The 24,707-nt window shown below is 43.3% G+C and overlaps 1 protein-coding gene across 5 annotated transcripts in view; it reads right to left on the minus strand.

Moving 5' to 3' along the window:
• Adarb1 (adenosine deaminase RNA specific B1) overlaps positions 1 to 24,707 on the minus strand; it is a 125,637-nt gene that overhangs the window by 82,491 nt on the left and 18,439 nt on the right. The window contains exon 2 of one of the 5 annotated variants that reach the window (XM_057794394.1): positions 22,379 to 22,464. The exons of the other annotated variants lie outside the window; for them this stretch is intronic. The gene's annotated coding sequence lies outside the window, so the exon portion shown is untranslated. The remainder of the gene's footprint in view (positions 1 to 22,378; positions 22,465 to 24,707) is intronic. 5 annotated transcript variants of the gene reach the window in all.

The following is a 24,707-nucleotide window of genomic DNA, read 5'->3' on the forward strand; positions in this document are numbered from 1 at the left end:
GCAGTGAGTAGACGTTTGTTCACGTCTCCCCAGGAAAAGTCACACAGCACAGCTTTTCATTAGACATTTGGTCATTCTAAGATTTCCTGGGCCTTTATAAGGCAAGGGGCCCACAAGGCCAGCTTGTGAGGAGATAAGTGAGCTTGGGAAATGTGCCCCCAGAACAGCACACTCTGTTGATCTGAGTAAAATCACACTGACTCACTCTCCCTACAGCTAGCACACAGAATGACCCTCATGCCCAGAACTGGAAGCTGTCCTGTTTGAGAACTCAGCTCCACAGCTTGCTGGCCTTGGGCCCATATTTTAATCCAAAGCTCTTGGAGCCTTCCTCTTCCGGGAGAGAATAGCAGTGGTGCCTACCACAAGAGCTACATGGTATGGGTAGATGACCCATGTGGAGGTGTGTATAACCCCTATTCAGAGCAAATGCTCAATAAATACCAGCTATCCCTGAGGACAGGACAACTTCAACACTACTAACAACAACAGACTACCAAGCACAAAGCTTAGATATATTCAACCAATTAGTTGAAGTTGAATAGTTTTACCATTTGCTTTAGTACAGCCATGCCTTAAAAATCATACTAGAACTCTCAGAGAGATGGCTCAGCAGTTAAGAGCTCTAGTTGTTCTTCCAGGGGACCTCAATATGTGCCCCAGGTTTCAGTTCCCAGCACCCACATGGTAACTCAAAACCATCTGTAACTCCAGTCCCAAGACATCTGATACCCTCTTCTGGGCTCCCTGGGCACACAAGTGGTACACAGACTTGCATACAGACAAAATGACCATATACATAAAACAGAACAAAACCAAACCACACTGAGCTCAAGCCTCAACTCCTGTGCATATTTGCAAACATGAAACCTGCCTGGGAGACAGACTGTTGCCCCACTGCCCACGTGCTATTGCACAGACTTTAGGCCATAGACATGCCTGATCACAGTGTTCCTTGAAGGAAGGAACAGTTTTAGCAAGTACTAAGAATACTTTAAATCAACCGAGTGTTAGTTTTCTATGTGGCATTCATGACAGGAGATTACTTACACAGTAGAAGCCAACTTCTAAGCTGAAATCTGAGAAATGTAGGCAGTAGCCAAGATGTAACTGACCTTTCCATTTGCTGGGGAAAGGATCAGAAGGCTGAATCTGGGCTAACTCTGCATGAGAGCTCCTCAAATGGGGACCCATACTGGGGAACCCCAGGGGCACAGGGTAGTAGCATGGCCCACTCAAGTCTAGAGCCTCCATTAGGCTCAGTTGCCAGGCAACTTGCTAGTCATTCCTAACAAAAAGCTCCCAGACACTTCTTCAGCACCTTTTCAAAAGCAAATTTACAGATAAAGGTAAAAATTAGCATTTTAAAAAGTATTTTAAATTTACTAACATATTTCTTCCTCAAATAACCCTAGAGAGACATCCAAGGAAAGAACATAGATTCCAAAGCAGAATGAAACATACAGGGCTGGAGAGATGGCTCAGAGGTTAAGGGCATTGCCTGCTCTTCCAAAGGTTCTAAGTTCAATTCCCAGCAACCACATGGTGGCTCACAACCATCTGTAATGGGGTCTGGTGCCCTCTTCTGGCCTGCGGGCATACACACAGACAGAATACTGTATAATAAATAAATAAATAAATAAATAAATAAAAAGAAAAGACCCTAAAAAAAAAAAAAAAGAAAGAAACATACAGGCACCCTCCTCCAACTGGGGCCTTCTTCCCACAATCACAGGGCTACACGTTTACCTCCTGATTGCATTACCCACACTTGGTCCACAACTCACAGTGCATTCTCTGGCCCCCTGAGGACACTCTTGACCTTTGGGACCTTAACTTGGGATCATGACCTAACTTGACTAGGACTCCTGGGTCAACTCTTGAATCACACAAGTCATACTGGGGTAATTATTAATTGTAGGCTCTTTCACTATCAAACATGTGTAAGCAACATATCTCATGGTCACTTACTCTGTGAGGCCTACTTGCCCAGAGCAGAAACTAAGTATCCATACTCAACAGGATGAGTGAATAAAGGCTATCTGTAGTCAAACAGGATGGATCACACAGCAGCATGAATGAGCTGCTGGGAAAGCAGGAACACAGATGTGCCTCACCCCTCAGTACTGGGCAGAAGAAACAAACACAGAGATTTTTAGGGCTGTAGAACTATTACATGTTGTCAAGCATTGTCTAGCCTACAGAGTGTCTACTACCAAGAGAGGACTCTGCTGTAAATGTAGGTGGTGATGTATCAGTGTAGTCCATCAACTGCTTGGAAGGCCCACAGAACACAGGGAAGACTTAATTACATGGCTGTCTTGTAAGGGTCTACATGAAGAGAAACAGTCAATAAGGAATGCTCTAGAGTTCCCCCACCATCTCCAGAAACCACTTCTAGAATCCTTCATACATTCCCAATTCTATCCTTGAGGTTTTCTGGAGCCTTCCTAGCACAGACATGACTTTACTGTAGGCAATAGGTTAGGATTCCCCTGCCTCATGACCTGCAGAGGACACAAGCACACCAGAATGTATTTTCTATGGCCTCTAAAGGCCAAGGAAGATGAGTCTGATGACTCACCCTAAGGAAGGAAAACTAGTTTCTATGGCGTGCAATAAGGAGGGAGTAATGAACTGTGAAGTGTGTATGTGTGTATGGGGGGTGTATAGATAGATACTGACTACAATAACATGATACATACGACTATTATACATGGTATATTATATATCATAATGTGACATCTACGTACCTTCTGATGGAATGTAGACAGTGGAAGAGACTCCACATGTTGGATACAGGGGTACATAGAGACTTATATTTTGAATGTGAAATGTCTTCTATAGGCTAACAAGTCTGAACACTCGGTCTAGAGCTGGGAGTGCTGTGTGGAAGGCTGTGGTACCTTTAGAAAGTGGAGTCTAAAGAAGAAGTGAGTCACCGGGAGCAGGTTGTGTAGCCACCCCAACTCTGCTATTTCTCTTCTCCTGTTGGGGATGCAGTGTGACAGTCACCTCCCTACTGATCATGATGGACTGTATCTCCTGAACTATAAACCAAAATAAACTTTTCCCTCTTTAAGTTGGTTCTTGTCAGAGATTTGATCACAGCAACAGGAAAAGACATGAAGACATTCTCTGTACATTCTGTTTAAATTTTTTCAGTGAAAATAAAACTACTCTAAAAAAAAAAAGCTTTGTAGAAAAGTTAAAAACAGACAGGGACAGGACTACAAAGATGGTTCATATGCTAAAATGTTTGCCGTGCAAGCATGACAATGTGAGTTTGACCACCAAGAACACATATAAAGAACCAGGCACAATGCTACTTGCAATTCCTGCACTGAAGAGAAGACAGAAGAATCCCTGGGTCTATTTTAGTTGAATAAGCAAACTTCACATACAGGAAGACACCCTGCCTCAAAAAATAAGGTGGAAGTGATTAAGGAAGGCAGCTTATGTCTATCTCTGGGCAAGTAGACACATGGACCTGCGCGCGCGTGCACGCGCGCACACACACACAGAGGCGTGCACACAACACCAAAACAAAGCCTATACAGGTAGAGTCTGATGTGCCCTCGCAGGGCCAGCAACAGTCTTTTGGAGGTTTTTTATTTGGGCAGGGGGGCGGGGTCTGGACTTGGCCTGGGTGGAGGTAAATAAGTTTGCTTTGCAGCACTTCACTACATTGCAAGCTAAGGCCCATGCACTTTCCTGTGTGTGTGAGATGCTTCTCTGGTAAGACAGTAATTGTTTCAAATCACTGCTGATGGGAAACTTAAAGATGGGAAAGCAAGAACAGACAGAGCCCCAGACACAGGGTCATTGTCTCGGAAAGAATATGAGACACAGTTAGGCATCCTGATGACTTAAGCACACACTCACAGAGCACACAAACTCACAGAGCACGTACGCTCAAGGGACAAACACAGAGGGGGGTGCATATGAGAGGAAGAAGGAGATGCTCATGGACCTGTAAGAACAGGGACTGGGAGAGGCAGTCTGAGTGACTCGAGGAGCAGCATTGGAATCTTTCTTTTCACAACGCTGTCCATGAGGTTTGATTTACTATTATTCTCTTAAACAAGGAGAAACAACAAAAATGACCTAGTCAAGACAAAATTAATCTTGACAGTGACAGCAACCAAAAACACTAAATACCAACAGCTCTTTAAATACTGGAGCCTCCAAAGGGATTGGTTTGTGCTTAAAGAAGTTAGGATTCTTCCTCAAACTGCCATCATGAAGAATATAATCCCCCAAGAATTAAAATGTTCTGTCAGAAGCAGTTATTTGGTTCAACTGCCAGGAGGAATAAGTGAACAAACAAGAGAGAAAGTGAGCAAATCCTGCCAAGGTTGCCACCAGCAGGTCCTTACAGGCACCGCACCCAGCCCTCTCTGGAACCTGCCTGAGGCCTGGAAAACACCAAGTTCTTTGCTTCGGTGTGTGCTGCTTTCCAACTAGCTGGAAACAAGGAAACCAGAATTCCATCACAGGATAAGCAGTAACGACTTCAGGCTTGTTTCCTGGGGCCACTGGCCAGTCAAGCTGCCATTTCGCTGACGCCAGCTTCTCAGTGCAGACTGCACCACCAGGAAGCCAACAGTGAACAGGAAGGAATCTTACATTTTCTTTTCAAAGTTTGGAAGTGAAAACACACATAAAACAAACTAATTTGAGCTTTTCTTTCCACATCAGCTCACAAATCAGAAAGTCAGCCTAATAAAAGAAGTCCAAGCTTTCTGGAAGAGGGCAGGGGCTGTAGACACATGCTTACAGTGACTTTTGACTGAAATAGAGCTTTCTGTGGAATGTTTATGAGGACAGGGAAGGAGGGAAGCAACTCCTCACAGTGAGCTAAACATATCAACAGAACTGTCTATGATGAATTACAAAGGAAAATTTCAGGAGCAAATTGTTGCTTAAACCCAGCTTGCGGTAGCTTTTCTATTAACTACAGCCTAATCGACTAAGGAGCACATCGAACACTGGTTTTAATCCAAAACCTGGGAAAACCAAAGCATACTAACAGCTCAAAAATTGTATTTGCCTTCTTGCCAGGAGGGTAGTCCACTCCCTAATAAGTCTCCATCTAGAGGAGCCACAGTATACTAGGTGTGCAAGCCACAGACCAGCTTCTGGGAACATATAATGATGAGGGCTACAAACAGGTATGGTGACACATGCCTGTAACCTCAGCACTTGGAATGCAGAGGAGGGGGGATCACTGGAAGTCTGAGGCGCCTGAAAGACAGTGAGTTCCAGGTCATCCTGAGCTATAGAGTGAGAATCTGTCTCAAAAAAGAAGGGGGAAAGGTGACAATCACAATATTAATGCTAAAATCCAGAAACCAAAAAAAAAAAAAAAAATCAAATCAGTTTTGACAAATAACAACATATGTTGAGGATGTGGGATAAAAGAAATCCCTATTTACTGCTATTGGGAATATAAACTATTCAGTATGGAAATCAGTATGGAGATTTCTCAAAAAAGAAAAAAATCTAAAAATAGAACTATCATGCGACCCAGATAAACCACTTCTGGGTATTTACCCAAAGGCCTCTAATCAACATATTCAAGAGATACTTGTAGTTTAGTTTTTACTGAAATACTATTCATAACAGCTAAATCATTTAATCAACCTAAATGTCCATCAAAAGAGAAATTTTTATTTATTTTTTTTAAAGATTTATTTATTATGTATACAACATTCTGCCTCGATGTATGCCCGCACGCCAGAGGAGGGCACCAGATCTCAGTACAGATGGTTGTGAGCCACCATGTGGTTGCTGGGAATTGAACTCAGGACCTCTGGAAGAGCAGCCAGTGCTCTTAACCTCTGAGCCATCTCTCCAGCCCCCGAAATTTTTAAAATGTATATATACACGATGGAATTTTAGCTATAAAAAAAAATGAAGCTTTCAGAAAAATGAATGGACTTGGTATTATTAAGTAACCAAACTTAGAAAGGCAAATACCACACGTGTTGGGGCTGAAGCAATAGCTCAGAGGTTAAGGCACTTACTGTCCTTGCAGAGGATCCAGGTTCAAGTCCCAGAACTGACATAGTGGCTCACAACCATTCATAGCTCCAGTTCAAGGGGATCCGAGACACTCTTCTGACCTCCATGGGCACCAGGCACACATGTGGTGCACATAACATTCATGCAGAACCATTCATACACTAAGAAAGCACCACATGTGTTCTCTCATATGTAAATCCTAGCTTCATATGTACGTGAAGGTGTAAGTGTGGGTATAGGTCATAAAACTAGAAAAGGGACTATGAGACAGTAAAGAGTTTTAAGGAAGTGGGGCAAGGGGAACAGAATGCACATGCCATAAAAGGGGAAAGGGGACTAGGAGGATTAGAAAGCTAAAGCAGGGAAGATCAGAGGGATAAGGCAGAGAAAAAAGTACTCTGCAAAGCAGGAAATTGTTTATGACACATAAATGAAAGAATTCATGACAAGTTAGCAATGATCAGGAGATATGAGTATACATGGACATAGACACACCAAGACACAGTTGTGCAGACAAGAGGTTCACGCATGCACTCCAGCCCTCAGGCACATGATTTAGCCCCAGCTCTGTCACAGCAGGAGCTCTGGCAAGTGACTCGGCCTTTCTTCTTGTTCAACAAGAGCAGAACCTGAGCAATGCCTACTTCCCCGCCATGTTCACAGGACATGTACAGGCCACTCAACTTCTGGTGGCTTGACAAGGACCACAACCACCCAGCCTTCCTGGATGCAATAGTACCCTTTAAATTGATTCTACACCTAAGCTATGAACATTACAAAGCCTATAATGACAGAACTACCCTAAAGAAAAAGTAACAGAGAAGAAACTTTGAATCCTAATTTCAAATTTAGGAATGAGGCATAGAAGTCGAGGCAACCTCAACCGAAGAATGGATAAGGAAAATGTGGTACATTTATACAATGGAGTACTACACAGTAGAAAAAAAATAATGACATCTTGAATGTTGCAGGAAAATGGATGGAGCTAGAAAACATTATTTTGAGTGAGGTAACCCAGACACAGAAAGACAATTATCACATGTACTCACTCATAAGTGGTTTTTAAACATAAAGCAAAGAAAACCGGCCTACAAATCACAATCCCAGAGAACTTAAACGAGGTCACTAAAAGAGACATACATAGATTTAATCTATATGGGAAGTAGAAAATGGCAAGATCTCCTGAGTAAATTGGGAGCATGGAGACCTTGGGGGAGAATTAAAGGGGAAGGGAAAGGCAGGGAGGGGAGCAGAAAAAAATGTAGAGCTCAATAAAAATCAATAAAAAATTAAAAAGTCGGGGCAAAGGAGAAACAACTCAGAGTCACCCAAGGCAGAGTGAACAGTAAGCAAGGAAGATGAGGAAGCATCTAGCAGCTTCTATGTGCTGCTGCTAGGTGAGAATTTGGTTCCCAAATGTCCACTAATCACACGATTGGAACCTACGTGCTAAATCATTCAGGGATACAGTTGTTGTTGCTCTGGTTAGAGTCCCTTCCAAAATACGCTTACAGAAAACTCAAAAGTAAATCTCATGAGCATCCACACTTTCTTCCAACCAGAAAAGTACCTGCCCCTTCCCCTTTATTCACAAATCACTTCGGTAAAGTATCTACATCATTTGATGATGCCCTTATTGGTGAATTAGCACAATCTATGCTTCAGAACACTTGTCACCCAGACATATAAGGGATGGCATCCTAGTTCCCGAGTCATTTCCACACATGTGTGCATTAGTTACTTTTCTCTTTGCTCTGATAAAAGCAACTTAAGGAAGGAAGCATTTATTTTGGCTCATAATTCACGAAGGCAAAGAAGGCCTAGTAGCAAGAACAGCTCTAGCTGTGGCAGCAGGAGTGTGAGGTGGTTGGTCACACTGTCTGTAGTCAGAAAGCACTCAGAGATTAATACTGGCTCTTATCTGGCTTTCTTTGCCCATTCTTTTTTTTCTTTTAAGTTTCTTTCTTTCTTTTTTTAAATTATTTTTATTTTATGTGTATTGGTGTTTTGCCTGCACACATGTCTCTGTGAGGGTGTTGTGTATTTCCTGGAACTGAAATTACAGACAGTTGTGAGTTGCCGTGTGTGTGCTGGGATTTTGAACCCTGGTTCTTGTCCTCTGGAAGAGCAGTCAGTGCTCTTAACCACCGAGCCATCTCTCTAGTCCCTTTCTTTCTCCCATTCTAATATGAGATCCTAGCCCATGGGACGGTGCCAAACACACTCGGTGTAGGTCTTCTCTCATCTGTTAACTTTCTCTAGGAACACACTACCAGACACTCCCAAAGGTATAACTCTCAGGTGATTCTGAATCCAGTCCAGCTGGCAATGAAGACTGACCATAACAGCATGCTTACATGTGTGTTGTCTTATCATGTCTTTTGTCTATTTTCCTATAGGTTTCTAATCTTCTCCCATTCAATTAAAAAAAAAAAAAAAAAAACAGGCAAAAGGTTTTTATGCAATGTCCTTAATGCACTCAAATTTCTTCATCTTTCATTCTGTTGAACCTAACCTAAGTTATATTTTGAAAAGGTTTTCTTTCCTGTTTGCCTACATTTTCATTTAACACTGCCAACTTTCTTTTTCTTTTCTTTTTTTAAAAATTCTTTATTCTCTGAACCATTCTGAGCTTTTTCCGGTGTGCAGTATAAGTAATAAATCTATAGTGGGTGGTTGTGTCACGAGCATAATTAAAAAGGCCACCCTGGGCTCAGCAAGTTGAGGTATTCCTTTATTATGCACTAGATTTCCGACTGGCTTGGGGCTTACAATGAACTTGTTTAATTCCCCTGTCCACGAATGCACCAACACCACACTTCAGGCAGGCTTCTCTTAACAGAGATACTGCTTGATAAATGCATTGTTAGGGTTTTTATCATGGAACATGCATTAAGGGTTTACTAACACAATACAGGATGACTATGGTATCAGTAGGCCGCCTATTCTAGAGAACCACTGCTTAGTTATGCTACCCAGTGTGGAGCTGATTTTGGCATGTCGTGTGTGGGTGTCTTATCTGCAGAAGCTGGTGGTGTGTGCTGACACTAGTAGGGCTGTCATCTATTCTGAGCTCCTTTTCTCTAAATTTTTTAGGTGTTCATGTCTGTTTAGCTTTCTATTCAATTTTTAGAATCAACTGTATGACTCACCTCTCCCCTCTCCTAAAAAAAACCTGACTCTTGTTCTTTTCATATTTGTGCTGGCGCTACATTAAGTTTAGAAACTGACTTAGAGCCTAGGGAGGTAACTCAGTTGGTAAAGTGCTTACCTAGCACAACTGAAGCCCTAGCGTGGTAGAGAATGCCTATAATCCCAGCACCTTGGAGGCAGAAGTAAGCTCAGGAGTTCAAGGTCATCCTTGGTCACACAGTGTGAAACCTTATCACAAAAAACAAGCACTCTGAGATAGACATGCTTTGGTTAATTTCCCTATGTGATGTTTTTTATTTGCGGGCTCTTGATATTAAAAAGTAATTTTTAATTATTATTATTGCTTTGTTTTGTTTTTTCATACAGGGTTTCTCTGTGTAGCTCTGGCTATCCTGGAACTCATTCTGCAAACCAGGTTGGCCTCAAACTCAGAGCTTTGCCTGCCTCTGCCTCCTGAGTGCTAGGATTATAAGTGTGCGCCACCACCACCAGGCAAAAGTAATTATTTTTAAAACACCAAATTAATTAGGCAATATTGACTCAGAACTGAGATTCTGATGATGCTGAAACACCTAAACCAGGAACAGGGTGGCATCTACATCATCCCTTGCACCTTAGATTTTAAACAGTTTTTGTTCTAAGAGCTTTGCTTTTATTACTGGCTTTGTTGATGTAGTTATCTCTTACACAACATCTCACAGCTGGCTCCTTTTGGCATGAAAATATTACTAGTGTTTGAATATTAATTTTGTACTCCTGTCTTAGGAAATCCTTTTATCAGCTGAGTTATTTTTATTGTGGTTCCCTAGAGCCATCTGATAGGGCAGCCACCAGCCAGGCCTGGGCAGGGGAAGGGTTCCAGTAGAAAGGTCTGCTGTAGGGTTTTTGGGCAGTCTACCAACAAAGACACATTGCCTTCCTCCCTTCATCATTGATGTCTTTGTTTTTGCTTGACCTTGACTCATCTTGCCTGGATGGCTGGCACACCAGGACCTCTTTGTCATCACTAACGCATCTGTACCTGTGTGCTTGGTGCTGCTTCTTCCTGGCTCAGGTTCTTCCGTGCTGCCCACTTCTCTACTCTTGGGGAAGTGGGGGTGGTGAAGAGCAAGTAAAAAAAAGAAACAAATTACCAGCACACAGTTTATCTTACCTTCCATCTCATAATCATTTACCTTTCTGCTTCTCAAGTACATTCAAGCGCCTCTAGTGACAAACTGCTTCACAGAAAACAAACAAAAATCTCAAAGCTCCCATCTGAGCTGGACAGTGGTAGTGCATACCTTTAATGTCGGCACTCAGGCAGGTAGATCTCTTGAGTTCAAGGCCAGCCTGGTCTATAGGAGTTCCAGGATGGCCATGACTACAACAAAAGAGAAACTCAGTCTCAGGGTGGGGGTGAGGAGACAAACAAAACAAAACAAAAAAACGCTTCCATCTGATACCTGATACATGTTAGATTACAGTGGTGTGTGTGAGTCCTGAAAAAGACAGATATTTACACTTCTAGGTATCTTTATTATAATTTAAAATAAAGAAAGAAAATATACTTTCCCCCATCATTACTTCAGGATCCTGATGCTCACAGGCCTATTTTACCATTGGTCCTATGTATTATCTTCATTAACACATGATTCCTTTCAGCTGTGTATGCCTCCAGACGGACCAATGTCTGTCACACATGGCACAAGGCTTTATGGTGGTAAAGTAGGTCAAGTTTGTTCATAGTGGCTGGGAAATTGTTTTTAATAATTTGCTGATTAGTCTCTAAGCCATTCATCATTAGGACAGTTAGAGAGGGAAGCAAGCACACATAGGTCTACAACTCCCAGTGCCTTTGGGTTTGTAGGTAACAAGCAATCTGTGAAAGTATGGCAGCATTGGGTCTGTGTACTTCCTCTCACCTGCCTCTAGGACAATAATCCCTGATGGACACTTAGAACTGGAGTCAGTGGAAGACCGCACTCACACTCACACCAGTTTAGGTTGCAGTGTTGAATACAACCTCAATCCACATGAAACACAGAGAGCTTTGTTAGGGATCATAAAAAGGCTTTAAACTCAGCAGGCAACACAGGCAAGCAGAGAAAGGAACCTATAAAACCCCCCATGGAATTTAATAAGCTTGTTCCAGGATACAATTGCAATAAAGAGAAAGAAAGGAATTAATACTGCTATGGAAAAGAAAACAGCTTTGAAAAGTTTAAATTCTATTGATAACACCAATAAGCAAGAAACAAACAGTCCTGACCCATGAAATGACACCCCACAGAAGAATTTCTCCACCAGATTGCTGATAGGCCTCTACAGTCACATCACAGAACAAGACGACAGTATCACTAGCAAAACAGACGGAAAGAAAAAAAAAGCTGATTTCAGCCAAAATCCCTAGGCACGAAAAGAAACTCACATAGTACGCTCAAGGGTTTCCTGGCACTTCTGCAGATAGGTGAATCACATTTCCAGTCCACAGTCTGCCCACAAGCCCCAATCCATTTTCTTAAAGAAAGCCAGCTCACAATAAAAGGTACATACAGAGAAATATACTCAAACCTCACTCCTTCCTTATTTGCCATTTGATTTTGCATGGTTACAGTTACCCAATGTCAACCACAGTACCACCATATTCAAAAATGCCAGTTAACTGTAAGCATTTCTGAGTAACACAAAGAAATCTCTCGTTGTGTGGCTTTACCCCACCTAGGAGGTGAATCATCCCCATGTCTAGTACACACACACACACACACACACACACACACACACACACACACAAGAGTAGACACCACCTTCCTGTTAATCACTCAGTAGCCATCTTGGTTATCAGACAGACTGTTCAAGTGACACCAACCACTCAACATTCTAGCACTGCCCACATCACCCACCTTACTTCTTTGCATCAAGCAGGCTCTGTGTCATCTCACACCACCACAAGGAGAGAAGGTGCTGTGTAATAAGATGTCCTAAGAGACAGCATGGTAGCTTTGATGTTACAATATTAATTGTTCAATGGAATGCTGCTAATTTTGTACTGGGCCTGATTTATTAGTTAAACATTATCACAGGTGTGTATGGTTAGGAGAAATAGTACCTATAAGGTTTGGTAGTATTCACAGTTTTAGGCGCCCATGGGATCTCAGAACACATCCCCAGTGGGTAAGTGGGACACAGTCTATGCTTACATGAAACAAATTTAATAGAGAGCATAAAGATACAATTGTGGAATGCTTTTATCTTTGCAGTGATCAAAATAACTCAATATTTGGGACTGGCTCTTATGGATTGCCTCATTTAAATGCAATTAATTAATTGTGATCTGAGAACCTCCATGACTGAGCAGAAGAGATGGAGCCAATCAGGAGCAGCTGAGAAAAACAGAGAAACCAGGTCTTTCATCTTTCTCATCATTCTCAAAAGGCCAAAATGAAACTCAAGTTCCTCTAAGACATAAGCCAAATAGCCAAACATTAAAATGCAAAGGATCAATGATGCATCGAAGACTAACAGGAAGGCCACTTAGGAAGGAAAGCCAAAAATCCAGCAAGCTTCATCAGCCTCCACACTAGCCCTGCTGCAAGAGCTTCTTCAACTCAATCTCCAATGCTGGACTCGGAATGTGAGGACTTGATTTGGGAAAATAGACTTTCTATTCTTACCACTAAAGTTTAGATTCCTTGGCAGATAGCATACATCCCAAAAGACCTTCAGGAGCATGTGGAGACAGCACCTTGTGTGAGGCCTCTGGACAGGCTAGAGGTAAGCTCAGCAGACCAATAGAAAGTGTCTACAGCCCTGGCATCTACCCATGTAATACTAGACTAAGTGGAAGGAAAGATTTGGTTCGGTTCACAGTTTCAGAAGATTTCAGGGAGAAATGACAAAGCCATTCAGTTCTTTGTTGTGAAAACATGAGGGAGAGGCTGTTCACACCATAGCAGAGCAGGACAGGGGCTAAAAATAACCTCCAAAGGCCCACCACCAGTGACCAACTTCTACCATTTAGGCTCTACTTCTTGAAGCCTCCAAAATTTCTGAAAATAACACCACCAGAGTGGACCACTATAAGTCTGTAGGGGACATTTTATACTTAAACTATAACAACCTCTCAAAGACATCCACAGATATTCAGAGCTTCTCAAGGCTACCCAAGGACATCCAAGGCCACCCTATGATACCTATGATGACCCATGCCATCTAAGGATACCCATGACTGCCCAATACCATTTAAGAAACCCAAGGTCACCGAAGGCCATCCAAGGATAGCCAAGACTGCCCAAAGCCATATATATAGATACCCAAGACTTTCCAAAGCTATTCATGATACCTAAGACTCACAATCTGCACATCCAAAGGTACCTAAGACCAATGTAAACAGCAAGACCACTCAATTCCACCCAAGGTTATTGAGGATTGTCCAAAGCTACTCACAGTCAGAATGCACAAAAAGAGAAGAGAAGGGAAGCTCACATAGAAGACAACAGTAATGGTCCTACATGAAGGAATTGTTCTCACTTTTGGAAAATGTATAAAATTGTACAAGCTAGAAAACACTCACTCCCAGGAGGACCCTGAAAACAAAGCCTCTGGGGCTTCATGTATTAAGCTATATTTTCTAGTTCATTACATGTATTCAGGTACTCCTTGTAAGTGTGCTTATCACTCTCATTCAGTATTCAAGATCTAAAGATACACTGTTTAGGGTAACAAACCTGTAGTAGGAGGAGCAGGGCCCCTTGTTTGTCCTGGCTGCCCGGCTAGCTTACACCCAAAATAACCACACAGAAATCATATTAATTAGGCCGGGCGGTGGTGGCGTACGCCTTTAATCCCAGCACTTGGGAGGCAGAGGTAGGCGGATCTCTGTGAGTTCGAGACCAGCCTGGTCTACAAGAGCTAGTTCCAGGACAGGCTCCAAAAACCACAGAGAAACCCTGTCTCGAAAAACCAAAAAAAAAAAAAAAAAAAAAAAAAAGAAATCATATTAATTAAATTACTGCTTGGCCCATAAACTCTGGCCTCTTATTGGCTAACTCTCATATCTTGATTCAACCCATTTTAATAATCTGTATGTCACCACGAGGTCGTGGCTTACCAGGAAAGATTCAGCATGTCTGACCTGGCAGCTTCATGGCGGCTCTCTCTCTGCCTGCCTTCTTTCTCCCATCATTTAGTTCTCTTTTCCCCGCCTATCTAAGTTCTGCCCTATCAAAAGGCTAAGGCAGTTTTTTTAATAACCAATGAAAGCAACACAAATACAGAAGGACCTCCTAAATCACAAACCTACAAAGAAAAATCGACAATAGAAGTCAGGATGAGATGATCTTCATTTGAGGCAGAAGGTATAGACACAAGAGGAGCATCTAAGGAATTGTTAATGTTTTAAACATGTTTTATGTCTGAAATATTTCATATTTAGAACCATTTTAAATTGAGCAAAACATGAAGTATTCATACAGCTCACACCCAGGTAGGTTCTTCTATAATGAATCTAATATTAGTATATTTCTTACAAATAAATTAATATTAATTAATATTCGCTGAAATCCATAGTTTAGTCAGATTTTCTTAAACACTCCCATCCAAAGACTTGACATTTGTCCTCCTGTCTCTTCAGGCTCCTCCTGACTGTGAGTTTCTCTGACTAAGGAATCAAAAGCATTTTTTTGGTTTTTGACCCCCAACTGGAACGGGCCCTATGTTTCCTCGGAAGTAGAGGGGGCCTGGGTTGTCAAAAGGAAGACCACACAGACCAAGGGCTATCTATTTTTTTTTTTTTTTTTTTTTTTTTGGTTTTTCGAGACAGGGTTTCTCTGTGGCTTTGGAGCCTGTAGACCAGGCTGGTCTCGAACTCACAGAGATTCACCTGCCTCTGCCTCCCAAGTGCTGGGATTAAAGGCGTGCGCCACTACCGTCCGGCTCAAGGGCTATCTTTATAACATCATTCAACTACGTACAGTCAGTCCAACCCATCACTGTGGTACTGCCCTGTATATTTTCCAAGGTTCTCTCTGTGCAGACTTTCATTGTTCCTTTTAACCTTGTGCCCTTAAGAAGAACGCAGCCTTGCCCCACCATGCCCAGAGGCAGTCATGAGCCTCTATGTTCCCCTTCTTTTCAGGACACAATCACAGCAGAGGCTGTGGGTTCTGGTAGAAAGGGAGCTATGCCTCTTTGTTTATTTACCAATCACTGATTTATGTTCATGTAGACTCATAGATGTCTACTTCATACTTTGTACTATCACTCAGTATTACTCTTGTTACTGGAACTGATCCAGCAGGGTCACTGGCATAGCCTCCAAGTACTCCCAGGTTACCCTAATCTTCCCATCAATGTGGGGTTGCTGTATCTAAGTGTTTCCTCACTCTCTGCCACCAACAGGTGTCAAAGGCTCCCCATGAACATCTCCTGTCTAGTCCAGGTCCCTGCAATTTCCAAGAAGTTCTTGTTCCTTACATCTTATTTGCATTTTTTATGGAGCATGCAGTTAGTTGTTCTGCCACCTTAGGGTACATTATGTCTTCTGATAACAGCCTTCAAATATGTTGAGAAAATATTTTTCACTGGATGTGTCTACATAAGCCTATAAGAAGAGCTGGCTGCATGGAGTGGAAAGAGGAGGAAGTTTAAACCATGCATAAATATTCCGGTAATTTAAAAAAATCTTAAATTCTGTATTGATAACAAGTAGATATTAAATAAAGTAAAGAAGATAATACTTAAAATTCTGATTAACAATCCAAAAAAAAAAAAAGGTCCAAATAGCTCACCTATATTTGGAAAAAACATGCTTGCCACTGTACTTGCATTTATTCCCAGAGAACAGTTAGCAATAATCAAACAAACAAATAAAAAGGTCTGCTAGCATTCCCGTTACTCAATCCGAATGTCTGTGATTCTGATAACAGAATGCTACCTGGAAAGTCACACGCTGTGCTTAAAGAGAAAATGGAAATATGCACTACTTTCCAAAAGCAAAAGAATGGCTAATGGCAGGAAGCAGGTAGTCTCCAAATTCTGATAGGAAATAAGTATCACATCATTTCAAAAGCATTAGGAAAGTGTTTTAGTTACATCATAGGGATACTACGGAAGTCTGTACCATGTTAAGGCTTTTAAAACAAAACTTCACCGTCTCCAAGGGGAAAATTTCAACAGTACATCCTGGTATGCAAAGACTAGATCCTGGGCATCATCTGAGCATTCCTTGGAAGACCATGGGGCTATAAAAAAGAGAACTGAACAGGGACCATAACTAGGCAGTTACAAGGCCATAGAGCAGCAATGGAGGCAGTACGCAGACAGGGCAAGACAGCTTATGAGGTCCAGTGGGCAAGGAGATGGGGTAAGGTAGGTTCTCTTCCATCACACAGACCCTGCATGTCCTGTCTAGGGCTGACCATAAACAGTACAGCGGCAAATCCTCACTGAACAGGACCCAGAGTAGACTCCAAATTCCTTGACTAGAATCTCCAAACAGCACCTACACACACCAGCACCACAGAGCAGTGTGTGGAGCAACATGACCATGGTGGCCGAGCTTGACTTGGCATTACTGCTGCTGGAAAAAACCTGCTCTGAGCCTGAGGCCAATACCCAGCATTGGGCTCCATACCTACAGCAGCTTCCTCCCTGTACCTAGCTCTCTCAAACTGCTTGCTGTGCTGGCTCTGAGGCTCATGGTTAACTAGGACCGATAGCCTGGATGTGCCCAGCTTACAGATAGCATGCAAGCAGCTGACAATCAATACAAAAGCCTCCAGAAATGATCAGAAAAGAAGATCTCACTAGACGGGTTGGAGTCTCCAGATCCTAGGACTAACACCAAGAGAGAAGAGGAAAGGCAGTTTTCTGCTGAGCTAGAACACTGTTTAGGAACTTAGAGCACTGCAACTCTACCCTGGGACTCAAGTGTGGCCTTCTCTTTTATTTTTCACTCTTTAAACTTACGAAGTCACAAAACAATGGGTTGCAAATGGAACCTCAGTGTCTTGGGAGAATATGGGCAGTCGGCATTCTCCTAGGTCACCCTTGTAGCCACCATTGCAGAGTTCTCTCAAGAACCAAAGAGTTTTGGGGACTTGACTTGGGGACAAAAGTTGACCAATCAACTGGCTCAAGGACAGCTAGATCAGCTCCACATGACATTAGTCAGCAGGTCTATCACGTGTGCTCCAGCACTCAACACGAGCCTGAAGCTACCATTCCAACCTGCTCCCACATGACCTTCAGGTGCTACCTTTGGCATCTGTGTAGGTCAAATAGCTCTGACAAGTTAAAGGTAAACTTTTAAATATAGCTTTTAAAATCCTTAACAAGAAAGACTAAAAAGGAAAATCAAGTATTTAAATAGGAAATACAGGCTAGAGAAATAGCTCAGTGGATAAAAGAACCCACCTTCTTTTGCAGAGGACCTAAGTTCAGTTCCCAGCACCCATATCAGACAACACACAACAGCCTGTAACTCCAACTTCAGCAGTTACAATGCCTTCTTTCAAACTTTATGGACACCTGGACTCACAAATATATAGCCCCCCACAAACACTTTTTTACTCTTTAAAAAAGACTAGAAGCTTACTTGCACTATGTTTATAAAAATGCTATATTGTTTTATGCATGCTTTTATCTTTGCAAATTCACATTTAGACTACTTTGTGTATAAGTCAGTATCTCTAGACAGGGCAAGAGACTACACCTCAAACAGATTATGGAGCAAAAGCTGATGTAACAGCCTTCTGGTAGCATCAGGTTCACATCCTACAGATACTTGAGGACCTGGGTACTGTGACCATCACAGCTCAAGGCAGGCAGGTCATGAGGCAATACCAGGTATGATGGCTAACTCTCTGTCTCTCTCTCTGTCTCTCTCTGTCTCTGTCTCTCTCTCTCTCTCTCTCTCTCTCAGATTTAGATACCTTCATCTGCATCCAACAGAAACGGCACGGTGTTTTTAAAAGAACCCCAATGTGCCTAAACTTTAAAAAAATAAAAACTATAACATTGGGGCTGGAGAGATGGCTCAGTGGTTAAGAGCACTGACTGCTCTTTCAGAGGACCTGGGTTTAATTCTCAGCCCCACATGGCAGCTCACAACTATCTGTAACTCCAAGATCTCTGACACCCTACACATATAGGCAAAATCCAATGCAAATAAAAGAAAAAAAAAAAAAACTAAAACATTGAGGGCCAGGGAGACAGCTCAGTAGGTAATGTTGCTTGCCACCAAGTCTGACACCTGAGTTCAATTCCCAGGACCCTTAGTGACCGTCCCCTTAAGTTGTTCTCTCATTTCTGAACATACATATCCATGCCCCCAAACATATACAAACAAAAACAAAACATGCTTTAAAATGATTTTAACAGACTCACACTAAACATTAAAAAACACAACTAATTGTAACTGATTAGATACAATAAAGTAAGACTGCTGTCCTATTAGAGATCACATTTTTCAGTTACCAGTCCTACACTGCTGTGAGGAGCACTGCTAAACCTACAACCATAAGAATTCCTCAATGGGAAGGCAGGAGTGAACACGCCTGTCAGGTTACCACCCACAATCCTGAGGATCCATCACCTATCAGTTAGTGTTCCACCCCACCCCATGAGGCTGGTAAAACAGCTACTGAGATATTATCTTCTTGGGGGAAATGAGCACCTTTAGCAAGGATATTTCTGCTCTACAGGGAACACGTAGTTGGTCTAAAAACCTCAAACACTAATTCTAAGACAGAGGCAGTGAGAGTCAGAGAGAAGCTAGGCCAACACCCAGCCTATACTGGTAAAGCCTCTACCCTAGAGAGAAACTTGAACTAAGCTTGGGACAGAAGACTGGAAAGGCACTCAAGTACACTGACAGATGGGACATCAACAAATACTACCCTAATGGCAGCTTCTGACTCCTTGGCGTATCCTGTTCACCTTGCCTCAAACACACTGTTCAATAATTTAATCACCACAGGAAAGAGGGATTAACATCTTGCTTGGCACATTGATAAACTGAGGCCCAGCAGGTTAACAATCACATAGTAAAGCGAGGAATCTACCAAGAGCCAGATTCCAGGACCCAGATGATGACCCCTTCCCATGGCTGAGAGCAGGACCCAAGTAGATGGGGAGAGCTGTTTGAGGAGGCCATGGTCGCAGTAGACACGGGGAGGGTAGTCTGAGGGACTGCTGGCAGATGAATCCAGGTCCAACACACTTTGGAGCTAATGAGATTTTTGTTTCCGCGGTGCCAGAATGTCTCTGAGGACTATAGGCACAGGGCTAGGACAGTGACCTCTAACAACTGTGAGCAGGGTACCAATAGCATGGAAAAACTGTGGAGCAAAAGAGAGATGTGGGTTAGCCTGCCATCTACTAAGCCATAGAGAGTCCTAGAGAAGTGGACATCTTGGAAAGGAGGCTGTAGGGACAGTGGGCACATTGATGCAAGGGACCTGAATGATAAAAGGAAGCAGAGAGAGATTCTAGGACACGCACTAGCTCTCTAGCAACCAAGTGGGCAAGTGCTGTGAAGAGGAAGGTTGAAAGAAGAAGCACCGATTGCAGATGTCATGCACCTGGAAAAGCAGGTGAGAAGAGCTCCCAACAGGCCACCAGGAGCCAACATGGAGCTTGAAAAGGGAGGGACTAGTGACCAGCATGGCCCTGAATCCAATAACACACCTCTCAGCGGCTAAAGCCGAAGTCGTGGCCTTCTGCGCTGTGTCTAATCAAGACAGGTCCAAGTGAAACACAACCTAATGGGCATATTCAAGTCCCCACTAGCACTAACCCTCCTGTCATAGAAACTCCACAGTGACCTTTCCAAACCAGCTTTGAATTTATCCTGCTCCGAGGAAGGGAGGTTTCTTTTCCTTTTAAAAAAGACCCAAGTCACCTCATACCATGTCACCAGAATCATGCGTATCCCTGACTAGTTCTCAGGCTGTGAAGATGCAGTCCTCATATGAGTCTGGCCCCTCTCATCTGCAGGAGAGCTGGTTTCTCTGTTTGCCTTTGTTCCTATTAACTGAGAGCAGCACGGTGGCCCCTTCTCTTTAGAGCACTGAGGGCCAGTCTCTCAGCTCTTGCCTAGAGGGCAATGCTATTAAGTACAGGAACCTTCCCTCAGCTCTAGCTTGCAGCAGAATACCCTACATAGAAAAGCAAATGAAAGGAGAAGAAGACTCCTCCCAAGTCTCCAGAGGGCCCCCATCCCTTCTCTTAGCCCTTCTGGGTTTTCCTTTGGTGCCATCACTCCTAAGGAGGATGAAGATAAAAGCAAAGCAACTCCAGATGCCTTTCCTCCCCTTTGGTTCCCAAGATGTTTTTTGCTTTCCTGATGAAGAAAATGCTCTTCCCTGCTTCCCTCTGGTCTGCTTCCCAGTCATGCTATTGATAGAAAGCCATTACCAGATCCAAGGACCCAAGCTGGAGATGAGAAACCACACTTTGGTGCAGCAGAGTAGAGGAAGCAGGATGGCCTGCTGTCCCAGCCCCAGGATTCTCTCCTTTCAGTAATGAAACCCAGGGGCCCAGAAAAGAGATTTGGGAGATAGCCAAAATACATCCTTGAGGCATGAGTGAAGGGTGAAAAAGGAAGGAGGCTGACAGCAGCAGTCAGGGGCAGACTAGGAGGCAGAGAAGGATTCAGGATGTGAGCAGGGGCATCCAAGAGAAAAAAGTAGAGAATTGTCTGGAGCACACAGAAGACTAACCAAGAAGCCACTAAGCTGGCACAGACCAGAAGCAGGACCTTTTCAAGTCCTACTGAGACACTTTGACACAACCATCGGCTGGTAACCTTGACAAATGTTAGGTTGTTAAGGATTAGAAGAGCCACTTCGGAGTTAGGGGGGAGATCAAAACCTGAGCCAGGGAGGCAGACATCATAAGTAAGCCAGGAGAGCTGCTTACCACCAGCATGTGGGAATAGAAGCTTGCCTCAGTGCAGGGCAGAAAGCCTCTTGGATGACCCTTGTTCCGTTCCAAGGTCTTCATTTTTCTCCTTCTTCACAGTGGCTATCTTTCACCATTTGTGGAATTGACCGAGATACATCTACATAACGCGATACTCACACACCAGCAAGGACCATGCTTCATTCCTTTGCAACAAAATCTGCCAGAGGCAAGCTGGAAGAGCTGGCTGTGAAAGAGGGCTGGAGGGGAGAACCAGGTGAACTTGAAGCCCACCAGGACCTTCACTGTCTAGGGGACCAGGGATAGGATATGTATAAGGAGCCTGGACAGCAGGGGCTTCCAGGGTTCCAGACTGCACCGCACCAAGCCCCCAATCCTCTGGTAAGGAGCCCTGAGACGAGATGTTGCAGCTCCTCCGGGTTAGCAGTGGAGGGGCCTCTTCTGCAGAGAGGCCTGGCCAAAAGGCAGAGACAGTAACAGGAATGCCTGTGCATGTACAACAAGAGATTTCAGAAGTTCCAGAAATTTCTAACACCTGAATCTTTACCAAAACAGGACAATCATACTTCCAGAATCACTGAGGCGAGAGTGAAACACCACTGCAACAGCAAGGACCAGAGAGAGGACTCAGCACTCACCAATGCCTATATCTTGTGTTATCTACAGGATGAGAGGGATGTTTCAGGAAGCCTGCAGGGTGAGCCATAAGCAGACTTGGGTGGCCATAGCTGACACCAGTAGAGGAGGCCTGGTACCTCACCTGGGTCTTCAAGGGTTCTCCTAACCTTGAGAGTTGACTGGAAATATAGAGAAAAGCCCAGAACAACAGGCAAACTGTATAACACCCTGGTCCACACCAGCCAGGGTCTGGCTCCCAGCCGAGGACAAGTGACTAAGTGAAGCCCCAGGCAGCACGGGCAGTGGTGGGGCTGCTTCCTTCCTTAGAGACTGCCTGCTTGGGAGCTGATTTTAGAGCCTTTGGTTTCCTGGTTTTCATTGTTCCAATTGTGTCAGCTATGGGGTGTGATCTGAGACACCAAAACTATTCTGATCCACTGGCAACTAACAGAGCCCCCTATCAGCTGCAGAAGGGAGATTGTGCTTTCTTTAACTTCAAAACACTAGGAATAATAGCAATTTGGACATCTTTAGGACCTAGGCTCTAAGTTCAAGAAAATAAGTAAGAGAGCCCAGGGAGACGGCTCAGTCAGCAAAGTGCTTGTCATGCAAATAGGAGAACCTGAATTTAATCCCCATCAACCACAAGGGGACTGGGGGATGGAGGTGGGGTTACCTGTAAGCCCAGTGCAGGGTGGGTGTGGAAACCGGTCTTCCAACAAGCCAGGCAGAATCAGAAAGTTCCAAATTCAGAGAGATACCCTGTTCAGAAAATACGGTGGAAGGCCAGTGAGATGGCTCAGCAGGTAAAGGAACTTGCCCTGCAGAAATTTTGCCTGAGTTGAATCCCCAGAACTCCAAAAAGTTGTGCTCTGGCCTGCATAAGTGACCATGTGCTCGCATGAACTCACGCACATATGCACGGGGCGAAGGGGGGGAGGGGGGAGTCAGAGACAGAAATAATAATAAATAAAATTTTAAAAATAAATGGAAAGCCAGGTGGTGGCGGTGCACACTTTTAATCCCAGCACTCGGGAGGCAGAGGTAGGCAGATCTCTGTGAGTTCAAGGCCAGCCTGATCTACAGAATTGAGTTCCAGGACAACTAGGGCTGTTACACAGAGAAACCCTGTCTCGAAGAAACAAAAACAAACAAATAAAAAAGCAACAAAACAAAAAGGTGGAACGTGATTGAAGAAAACATCCAACAATGACCTCTGGTCTTTATACATTCACACATATGTGCACAGACAAAAAAAAGAATTTTAAAAAGTATAGATTGCACAGCTCTTATTTTTACAGAAATGGAGGCTATTAAAATAATTTCTTAAATGATTATTCAGGTAAAGGGTTAGATTCAAGTATGATGCTAGAAACAGCTACAGGGACCATGTCCTTCGAGTCAACTGGGATTTGGAACAGTCCCTAGTTTTAGGCACTGCTTTAATATTTATAGGAAGCTGTGTTTTTCCTGTGTTCTGTGCTACTGGTATCAGTCATGACCAGGTGACTTATGGGGGTAAATACATGTCCCTCTTTAATAATCTAATGGAACACAGCAATGGAGGAAATTTGACTTTAGACAAGGACTCCTAAGCTCTGATTTTTAAAGGTAATATTCAGACCAGGTATGGTGGTATACATGGGTAATACAGCATTTACAAGGCTAAAGCAGAAAGATCAAGGCCAGCTGGGCTACAAAACAAGGCACTATCTCAAGAGAAAGAAGAGAGTAGGAAGGGGAGCTATGGGAAGGGGAGGGGAAAAAACAGGGGAAGGAAGGGGGAAGAGGGGAGAGGGGAAAAAAGAGAAGGAAAGGGAGGGAAAGAAGGAAAAAGAGAAAGGCAGAGGAGGGGAGACAAGATGAAATAACAGTGATCAACTTCCAGACTGAGACTTGCTCTCATAATTGTTACCTTGAAGAACTAAATTCCAAGGTATAACTGTACTAAAAATAGAAACCATGTATACTCCCAAAACACTTTCTGCTATGTTCATGTTTTGAATCAATCAAACCAACCAGTTATAACACTGTAGGAAGGATGAGAAAGGTCAGTCACCACACAAAGGAAAGGAGGAGGGAACTGTCCACTCCAGCAGAGCAGCAGGGATCAAGGGAAGAGAATTAAGACTATGGGTCTCAGCACAGGCCTGCCACAATCCAGGCCTCCCTCCTTTGACCACAGTAACTCCAGGCCTTCCCTATCACACTCTCTGCTCCTCTGAAACCTCCTCCAAGAAACCTGAGAAGGAAGCTGGTCTCTAGAGTCTTGTGAATTGTTCCAAATAAATAGAGCCATTTTCTTATTAAAATAAAATAATGCTGTTTAAAGTAAAGACGAATTAATTTGCAAAGGATTAGAAGAGCAGAAACCCAACCCAGTATGCAGAATGATGAGCAGATGGGGCTCCGGGGTCTCCTGGCTTACATCCAAACGCCCAGCCCATCACCATCCAGGCACCATCTGGGTTCACCAGTGCCTCCTCCTCACGAAGCTCACACTCAGAGGATCCACCTTCTCACCCACAGCTCATCACTATACCCAGCACACTAAACATACTGTGAATGGGTAGATGACCAGGCTCCCAATCCTCAGAGCCACCAAGCTGTCCAAAGACACATTCACCATAGGAAACTAAAGCCCACACCACCTCCTGCCCTCTCTAGGAGTGACTCACTAAACCAGGCTCACTACCATTCACTCAGTGGTGACAGTTAATGCCATAAAAAGTACTATTTCATCAAATTTCCAATTACTATACTGTTATAGCCCTTTAAGCATTAACCTTTTCTAATGTAAAATCATAATTCAACTTCTTTGCCTTTTAATCGTAAGAAGTTAGTAAAATCAGAAACAATCATACATGTAGTGAAGCTGAATGTCAACTAACATCAAAGCAGGAAATTTCACAACCCAAGCAGTGGAAGAAATCAGGTTGACTTAAAATAATGCCAGGGGCAAAATTAAGTGGAAGTCTGCGTAAGGAGAAAATTGTCAGGGACAG

Source organism: Chionomys nivalis, chromosome 19 (assembly GCF_950005125.1).
Source record: "Chionomys nivalis chromosome 19, mChiNiv1.1, whole genome shotgun sequence".
Lineage (NCBI taxonomy): Eukaryota > Metazoa > Chordata > Mammalia > Rodentia > Cricetidae > Chionomys > Chionomys nivalis.